This window comes from Tachysurus fulvidraco, chromosome 20, assembly GCF_022655615.1.
Source record: "Tachysurus fulvidraco isolate hzauxx_2018 chromosome 20, HZAU_PFXX_2.0, whole genome shotgun sequence".
Classification (NCBI taxonomy): domain Eukaryota; kingdom Metazoa; phylum Chordata; class Actinopteri; order Siluriformes; family Bagridae; genus Tachysurus; species Tachysurus fulvidraco.
Window position 1 is genome coordinate 10,049,309 of NC_062537.1, and position 10,395 is coordinate 10,059,703.

Sequence of the window (10,395 nt, forward strand, 5' to 3'; positions counted from 1 at the left end):
TACACTTGTACATCATTTATATTTTTACTATATCTTTTTGTGTAAAACATGAGAAAGTTAGATGATGAATGATGATAAATTGATATGATGAATGATGATGAATTTGCATTGTTTTCATCATGTTGCTAAGGTTCCTTATGGGTACTCTAGTTTCCTGGACTCATCCAGTCAAAAGACATGAGTCATGTCTAAATTGTCCATATCATGTGAATGTGTACATATTTGTGTGTGTGTGTCCTTCTGTAGCTCCCTATGACCCTGTGTAGGATAAGTTGTACAGAAAATAATGGATGAATGGAACTGAAAACATTCTGTTTTCAACACGGGTGGTGTTTAGAACCACCATGGCAGGACTAACAGGGGTATTATGTTACACCCTGTGCACACTCCTTTCTGCCTGTCTGCTTTAGCATATTGTCTTACCACCTTCCATCATTCAGACAATGTCAAGCCCACACACAGTCTGGTGTATGGACTGATAACTCAGTGAGACTAAACAAGATTTTTACTTCCTCTGGCCTTTTCTGAGTTAGGCAGATCAGGCAGATAGCCAGGTGGAAACCTGACCTAAAATCAAAGACAAATAACAGGTCCAACCGCTGTGGCTCTTAGGTTTCTCAGACATGGGTGAATTCACAGAATGCACATTTAGGTGTTGTCTTGAAGCCCAAAATAAACAGTGACTTTAGCTGAAAGGTATGACAGACTTCCTACTACCAAATTCAAAAACAGATCACTGACCCATTGAGTCTAAAATACATGTTGTTTACTATTTTTGTGTATTTTGTTTCTAAATGTTTCTACTAGGATTTTTTTGCCCATATCCAGAGAACTCATAGGCAGTGAAACATTGTTAGAAGGTCCATGCTTTTGTTCCAGTGGTAAAACTCAACATTTATCAACGAATCTAATGACTAGTTGAATAAAACCTTTTGTTTGTTTGTCCTCATTTGAATGTTTCTTGGATAAAACCATCGTTAAATGAATAAATGTAAATGCAATTATGTGTGGAAAGTTCAAAAATAAAAAAGATCTCTGTGGCTCAATTACATTTTATTGTACACATACTTAAGCTGTTGGAAAATGTCTGTAAAATAAAAAAAATTAGAAGGGACTTTGGCTGCAGAAAGTTTGAGAACTGCTGCTATACAGTGTCCAGGACCTCAGCACATTGTTTTTGTGCATCTGACTTGTTTTGAATAAGGTTCAGTGTGTGTTCTGTAGGCTGTGGCATGACAGGTGTGTATGTGTGTGTGTGTGTGTGTGTGTGTGTGTGTGTGTGTGTGTGTGTGTGTGTGTGTGTGTGTGTGTGTGTGTGTGTGTGTGTGTTTTCCACTAGCGACTCTGTTATTTCTACCCAAATAAATGCATCTTTGGAGGTGCCATACAGGTCATGTTACATATACTGTAGTAGTAAGGCACATGGCTCTGCATTAGAATCAAAGATTCTACTACAAAGTCTACTTTAGTTGACTTACTTTCACTGGAAATATGTGAGAAACATTATTCTTCCTTGTTCTAATAAATGAGGTGGAGCTTATTATTTTAAATCATCTATAGCTTCGGGTCAAGATTAGAGTTAATAACTAAAAAATGTAGTTCACAATTTATGAAAATAATGTAGTTCGCTCATTAAAATGTCCAAGCACTTAATGCCCTAGACATAATTTTCTCCATATACCCTGTGGTTTAATGTAATATTTGAGAGCTCAGGCTGGGTTATAGAGTAATAATTATAAGGGGAGAGGCAGGATTTTGGCAGCTGTGCACCTCTAAACACACTGGGAAAGTTGAACACTGCTGAGTGTTTAAGTCATGCTTAGTGTGTTTGTAGTGCATGACTTCTTGTAGACATTAAACGTAATTGAGTGTGATAAAAAGTGGCCAGCATCAGCAGTTCATGACCAGCATTTGACTTAGGATGGGGCTGAAAGACTGTACTAGAATATTCTCTATCCCTGTTTTCAAGGGAGGCTCTGCTTGCGGATGCGTTTTCCTTGTCCCTCGTTTCTCAGTTGAGTTCCTTTCACAGCATGTGTCACTGTCTTATTCTCCACGGGAGAGAAGGCCTTGAATTATTAAAGTGGCAGTTGTTTTTTTTCTTCTCGTTAACATAATTTGACAATCCATTGAGTGACCTTACATTCTATTCAATGCATTTTTAAACTCCCCATTGAGGTGGGGTGGATATTTAACATTTGGCGAACTAATGGATTCTAACTTGCATCCAGATTTACTACAAAGCCTGGAAATATGATGCGTAGTGAAAACTTTATAAAATGATGACTGTCAAACAAACAAAAAGATGAACGGCTGAACGGTCGTGGTGCATTTTTGGAGGGATGAGGCAGCCATGCACAAACTGCCAGCTTCAACTTTCAGAGAAAAGCAATTAAATCAAGTTTGATCCTAGAAAGGCTCTGGATGCTCGCCCTAAGCCCCGCATTACACTAATCCCACCCAGGAAACTCAATACGGAGTGAAGAAACCCATATGACACTCGGCAAACTTCCCTCTTCCTCTCCACCACCCTCTCTCTCTTTAAATTACTGATCACATAAGAAAAATGAACGGCTCTAGATTTGTAGTTTTCTTTCAACATGTGTCTGGAGGATTGCGTCTTGTTTGGATATGTGTGCATGCGTCTGGCCTTTTCAGGGTCATCTGATTATTCTGATCATAAATCAAAAAATTCTTGCTCAAGGTCAGACCTAAAAATCATCATCTGAACTCTTGTTCTTCCACCATTGTCTCTTTAGATGAACATGACTTTTAGCTTATACTGGCTTTTAAACAGTTCATGATATAAGACTAAACACTAATGTCTGTTTTTTTTTTTTTTAGTAATCAAAGCTTGCTTGCTCTTGGCAATAAAATCCCACCTCTTGTATGTTAAGAAAAAGTCAAGAATGTTGAATTTGTCTCAACTCTTATTACATGTAAAAGATATATTTATCTGGTAGCCTGCAAAGCATACTAACAATGTGAAGTATCAGGCAAGCCACAACTAATATAGTCATCTGGCACGTTATTATTTCTAGCATGTATAATTTCTGTATCACAGTCACAGTTTAACCATCAGTGATAAAAAGGTCACATCTATTCATGAATGACTCATTTTCAAGTATTTTGCTTTGTATCAATATCTACACACCTGGATTGTTTGGGCGGACAGTATTGTCATTATAAAGTAGAGCTAAAAATAGCAGAATGACATTTAGGTATTATTTCTTTCTGTTTATCTATGACTGAGCAGGCAGTGATAAATTTACTTACAGTGTTCTACATTGTACTTTAATGCCAGGAATCTCATCTCATTGCTCATCATTAACTACTTATGTGAAGAATCTACACAGAACAGCACGTAATATTGAAGGAGGAGGTTAGGATTTGTTCGATATAGTTTTCAAAAAACCTGGAACATCACACACACCTACTCTATTTGATCCATTATTAAAAAACAGAATCCTAGCCAAAATACGTCTGTCCTCCTAAGTAGTCTTTAGATGCTTACTCAGTCAAGGACCTTTTTTGGACAACCTCCTGTAAGCAGCATGCTATATTCTTGGTGGCTAGCACATTTGCCTTACACGTCCATGGTTGGGGTTTGATTCCCACCTCTGCTACTTTGTGTGTTCTCTCAATGCCGCAGGTCCCCCTCTGGGCACCCCCGGTCTCCTGATTGGCATCTCTAAATTGTCAGTAGTGTGTGAACAGGTGTATGAGTGTGTGTGCGATTGTAAACTGGCATCCTGTCCAGGGTGTACCCTGCCTTGTGCCCTAAATCATACAGAAATGGATGGATGAAAAGATGGATGGATATAATGATTGGACTGCACCATGTTATAACTTGAACTCATTTTTATAACCAAATCCAGATAATACTTTTCAAAACCCAGATGGTTGGTTTTCATAGTAGTGTTTGTTTAACTTATATGTTCTCTGGGGCTTTCCACAAACAAATGTTTTAATTAATGCTAAATGAGCAAAAAAATCTTGCAATGTTTAAATAGGTCTTTCCAGGAAACCAACCTAATACATATAGAAAAGAAATACCTTTCTATGTGTAATGCATGATGATGATGCTACTAAATGCCAATATATGTGAGCATATGGAGTTTCTTTTCCCACTTGGCAGCACAGTGCATTCATCTAACTCAGGCTGATACACATAAATGATTTAGGTTGAATTATGAATAATGTAGGAAAGCTAAAAAGACTTGATTATATTCAGTTAATATGCACTACTTGTGTAAACAGCATTGTGATGTGATGAAGTAATATTTATGTATCAGTTTTTTTGCATATGTGACAATGTTTATATACACTGTACCATGTCTTATTTGCTCATAAGCTATTTTTAAAGCCAAAGTTTGATTGAAATACGTTTGATAAACTGTTGAAGTAAAAGGGTAATGTCAGGAACATGGGAATAAAACAGACCCAAATGCAGTATAGCCAAATAAACGGGGTTTAATAACAAAAAGACACAACATTATACGGACTAGAGACAGGACAACAGGACAAAACAACACAAGGCACAAGGCAACGCAGCACACTTAAATAGACAAAAGGTAATGACAATGGGAAACAGGTGTGTTGAGATGGGAGGAGCAGACAAAGGCGGGGCAGACACGTGACGAGGAACATAAACAAAACGCACATGGCCAAATTCCGGGCTGAGTCCTAACAGTACCCCCCCAAGGCACAGCTCCCGAAGCGGCAAATCCTGACAAAGCCTAGGAGGCGAGGCGGGGCGAGGCGCACGGCAAGGTAGAAGGAGGGGCGCGAGGACCACAGCGAAGGCATAAAGGGGGAGCAAGGACCACGGCGAAGGCATGTGGGGGGAGCAAGGACCACGGCGAAGACATGTGGGGGGAGTAAGGCACACGGCGAAGGCAGGTGGGGGGAGCAAGGCACACAGTGAAGGCAGGTGGGGGGGAGCAAGGACCACGGCGAAGGCAGGTGGGGGGAACAAGCACCACGGCGAAGGCAGGTGGGGGGAGCAAGGACCACGGCGAAGGCAGGTGGGGGGAGCAAGGACCACGGCAGCGCAGCCAGAGAGGGCCGAGCGACGCCCACGGCCGAGCTGAAGGGCCGAGCGACGCCCACGGCCGAGCTGAAGGACCGAGTGACGCCCACGGCCGAGCTGAAGGGCCAAGCAACGCCCACGGCCGAGCAAAGGGGCTGGGCGCTACCCCCGACGCACCGCAGCCAGTCCCACCTCTCAGACACCAGGAACGGGGGCAGGGAGGGTGGGGGAAAAAAAAGTAAAATTCCTCCACTGAACAAAACAAATCTATAGGGGCAAAACCTGGGCCTGCAACACCCCCCATGGACAGGAAGTGGGGCGGCGTCCTCCATGGAAACCAAATGTGAAACAATGCCCACCAAAAGGGGGGCGATGTCACAGGACACCAAAAAACCAAAACAATGCGGACCGATGTCACCAAAACCGCGAAGTCCAGGGGAAAAAAATCCAATAAGAGAAAAAAAAAAAGGCTCCCAATTGGCCGGTCCAGGTTACAGTTGTCCTGCTGGGTCTTGGTGCGGTGGAATCTTCTGCTATGAGCGCGGGAATAAAACGGACCCAAATGCAGGATAGCCAAATAAATGGGGTTTAATAACAAAAGGACACGAAACATGACACGGACTAGAAACAGGACAAAACAACAGTAGATTCCGCGTTGCCTTGTGCACAGTTAAATAGACAAAAGTATTAGTAAATAGACACGTGACGAGGAACATAAACAAAACGCACATGGCCAAAGTCCGGGCTGAGTCCTAACAGGTAATCTTTTTTCTTTTAAGAGATGACAGCCCTTTTCCCCCTAAATCCATATTATTTTGCGTTTCCCAATGCAATAAAGCTTCGCCATTTTGCCAAAAAAAAAAAGAGTTTAAATTGCATGTTATTATCCAAAAAAAAACAGTCCATTTCATTCCCACATTTGTGGCTCTTAAATTTAAAACTTTTCGATTTCCTTTTTGCTGCAATGAATGAATTGTATCCAGTCCTTTTTTTCAACCTCCTCTAATAGAGGTGTACTACAGAATAGTAATATTACTGCATTAGCATTTTTAGGAGGAAAACAACCTATTACCTACTTATTACATTGGTAATTGCGTGTGTTATTAAATTCTGCACTCATAAGGCTTTTGAATAGGATTTCGCAAATGCCTCGGACTGTCTCACCTAAATCACCTCACACACAGAGCAGAGCACAAGTCACGACTTGAGATCAGCAAACGATCCTGACCCGAGGCCATATAACCCCCTGTATCTCTGCTCATATTTAATGTTAATGGTAAATATGTGTTTTTCTAAATCCACAGAATTTTTTTTATTTGACAGACATTTTTCAACAAATATGCGACAGAGTGCAAATGTAGTATGTACCTGAGCTGCCATGGGTCTTGCTCAAGGACATGATACAGGCTCTCTGGTGGTTTCAAGAACTCTTAACTTTATACTTTCCAACACACCTACTAAATACTAACCCCTGAAACTCTGAGTTTATTATTATATTACTCATTTTAAAGTTTAGGATTGAGAAAGGTAAGACTGGCTGAGATATATGCCAATATATCGGTGACACCGATAATACAAATGTAGTGTCAAGTATTGTCACAACGAATACAAAAAGAATGGCAGCAGCATGATATACAGTAAATGTAGGACTAGGCATTTTAGAAAAATGTGCAAAACACAAAAGGACTGTGTCGGAGACTTGTCCATGTACAAAAATTGAAAATGTCTGACAGCAGCATGATATATATGAAACAACACTAATATCAGCAATAGTACAAAAAGAACCAGGTTAGTGATAATCTATAATAGTTATTCAGTAATTGCTATGTAACTACCAGGGGCATGTGTATCATTATAAGAGGATTGTATATACTGTAAGTCTGCATTTTAAGAGGCTGACTTCGTAACCATGATTACTCCCAGATTGTATTACTTTAATTGCATATGTATTTTAACAGACATTTAATATGGATCCATTGTAACAGATTTTATATGTGCAGTAATCATTACACAGTTGCTTGATAAAATGAAATCCATGCACTCCAATTTTATGGTGTGTTCAAGTGGAAAATGCTTGATAATTTATGCAGTTTTCAACATTGGAAGCAGATCTGGAGCAATTAACAGTGTTGTGTTAAACATTTGAACCTAGTGGATTAGATTGTTATCCTACATCTACCCAGTTTTGACTTTGTATTTCTAAGCAATTTCTTAAACCTTTTGGTGTATTTTTCGAATAGAGGTGTAATTTATGTTTAGCCAAATGGGAAATGAAAATCGACTGCCCATCTAATGGCTTGCAGAGATTATTTTGAACACAACTATAGCTTCTGAAGGTGCCAGGTTGTAGTGAGATTGGAATTGAATAACTTTCACGATTCTAGGACTACATTTTAACCATTAATAGCTTAAAAGACTATTTTAACAGACTGAATCAGCAACATTAAATATTGTCTATAACTAAACATTGCCTATAAAGGTTACAATAGTAACCTTTAAGAACAATACTTCTTAATACTAGACATAAAATCTTGACTTTGGAAGGAATGCACTGTAATCCTTATTACACAAGTGAATTGTCATTAAAGCATAAAATACACACGATAATCTCAGTTTTAAAACTTACTACAACTCTCAGTTGTAGAACACTTATACTGACATTTAAAGTGCACTGAATTAGAAGAGTGCAAACATTGGCATTCATCTCAACTTTCTTTTCAACTCTTTTACAGCTGTCTTATCGACATCAATCCAACCACACTTGGCAATATTTCTAAGGTGGAAGAAGGCTGTGAAAGTCTTGGAAAGATTTCAGGGCAGGTTTGCCTTCCACGCCCATGCTTAAAAGTTTCTTCAGTCTGGATGACAGGTTTTGTTCAGGCACAATTGTTAAAACTATTAATATTGCCTCTGTTATTACCTCTACAATCAAAGGACATGGTTTTACAAATGTGGAGATGAGTGATGGATATTTCTCACCGATAAATTGTACATCTTGCATGCTGGCAGTGCGTAATAATTGAGATCTTCTTGCCTAAGGCAAATTAAAGTACAGTTCTCTGCTAAGGCTTTCAGTGAGTAGACAGTCTGAAATAAACAGCCTGATGCCTCTCTCCAAACAAAACGCAACTGAGAATCACATTGGATCAAGATCAGCTTGATTTCTCCAAACAGCAATTCATCCACATCCTTTCCTATGACTAGAAATATTCATTTTATGTATTTTGTGCCTTTCATAGTTATTCCATTAGCAACAGTTGTATTGTTAGATGTGAAATCAAACAGAGAACATGCCATTTTGGTTTTGTCATTGTAGTCACTGCAAAATATATATATATATTTCCCTTCTCCAACTGAATCAGAGGAGAAAACATGTTGCCAGCACCTAAGTATGCTTGAAAAAGCTGAAGCTAGTTTTTTTTTTTAAAAGAATGTGCAATTTTTAAGCACACTGTTTGAAATATGTACAGTATGTTGGCTTTCAAATCTTAATGTCCAAACGTATTGATGAGAGCACGGATGTGACAATATGTTCAATATGAATTCAGTTAATTCGAGTGAATGGTTTAATGCGATTTTTAAAATGTTCTAATCAAGATAATTAAAGTCATTATTTAAATGCTCATACCAATACAAAGGAAAAACATCCTACAAACTTCCTACAGCCTGCTCTTCTCCCAAACTCTGTTTGATTTGATTACAAAACTTAAACCGACACTGGAGTTTCTGGATACTGGAGTACATCAAGACTTAGCTAATAGTAACAAAGGTTCAAATAGAGAGATATAACTTTATTTGTCCCACAATGGGGAAATTTCTCAATATCAACTCAGAGTTAATGATCAATGGAATTGATACAGGTTTGAAAAGTCTGATAAAGTTTATGTAAACTATAAAATTAAATTCTAAGCAGCAATTCATCAGTCAGAATTGTGTCATTGTTGACAACCTCGGCAAGTTTGACAGACACAAAGTGGTAGAACTGATGCCTCCAAGTTCCTGTTTTGTCAGAAACAAGCTAGGCAGCTAACGTGGATGCGTTGTATATTTTTTATCTGTATAGTTCAGTGTTCCAGATTTAGCAAACAAACATGTTTACATGCTAAAACTTGTTCAACCAACCAACCAACTAAGAACTGCTTCTTGTTCCAATAATAACTCTTGTTCCTTGCACAGTTGTATGTGATCAATATCTGATCAGTAATAAAGTAGACATCACCTAGTGTTAGATAAACAGCAAGCACCTTTTGTTTTTCCTTGATCCCATTAGCTCTTGATGGCACAGGACAAAGATGATCCTTCAGTCTGAAACGTTTAGCCTGCAAATCTTCCATAATATCAGCTTTTTTTCTTTTCTTTTTTTTTTCTTTTTTTCTTTTTACACAAGATTGATTTAGTCATAAAGCTGTTTAACTGATAAGTGTTTCTTTTAAGGGTAGATTTTTGGCAAAAACACTCTATTCCAGTGTCATTTAAGCCTAAAGAAAAAAGGCTTTTTATTAAGAGAGCTAAAGCATATTTACCACAGGTATCAGTGGCTGATCTGTTTATTAAAGCCTATAACAAAGCTTACAAAGACCATGATAACTTTTTATTGTAGAGTTATTAATTTTAAGTAATGTGAGAACTTAGCAAATACCTGGGCCCATCCAAGGTCATGAATTATTTGGAATTCTTCAATAATTGTCTGGCAACGACAGCTGTATCTGAATTTTAAATAATTCTTAAAGAAAAGATCATGCACATTAAGTACATGTGAGATCTCATCTACTCACTCACACACTCGGTCTTTGGGGTTACTCTCAGTTGAAGGTGTGACAAGACTATGAGAAGCCCTATTATTTTTACATAGGCTTATCAGCACTGCTTCATGCAACTGCTCAAGTGAGCATTTTCTGTGTGCTTTTGATATATGGAAGGCAAATGTGGACTTCACAGTAACTGTTTTATTACACCCTTTTTAAAGAACAAACTATTTTTCTGCCATTCTGTAAATGGGTTTTCAATTGACAAATGAATTCTATAAAATGCTCATATTCAAATTCACAAGCACCTAAATTCTGATTTTTAAATGTAAACTTTTTTGATAGCTCTTTGATGACACTATGCAATGCAAATTTTGTTATTGGGTTGTGCAGGTAATACACTCCAAAGTTCTCCTTGAATTGATCAAAAAGAGCAACAAGGTTATTTATTTTGAGAGACAAATGGTCTTCACCAGAGTCTCAACAAGCTCAACAAATGTTTCGCTTGATTGCACAGGAAGTCCTGAACCATTGTGACAAAGCTTTTCCAACCTCTTTCTCCTTCCAGTGTGCTTCTTGAAGAATTTCTTACACTCCATGATCTTCACTTGTGGCCCA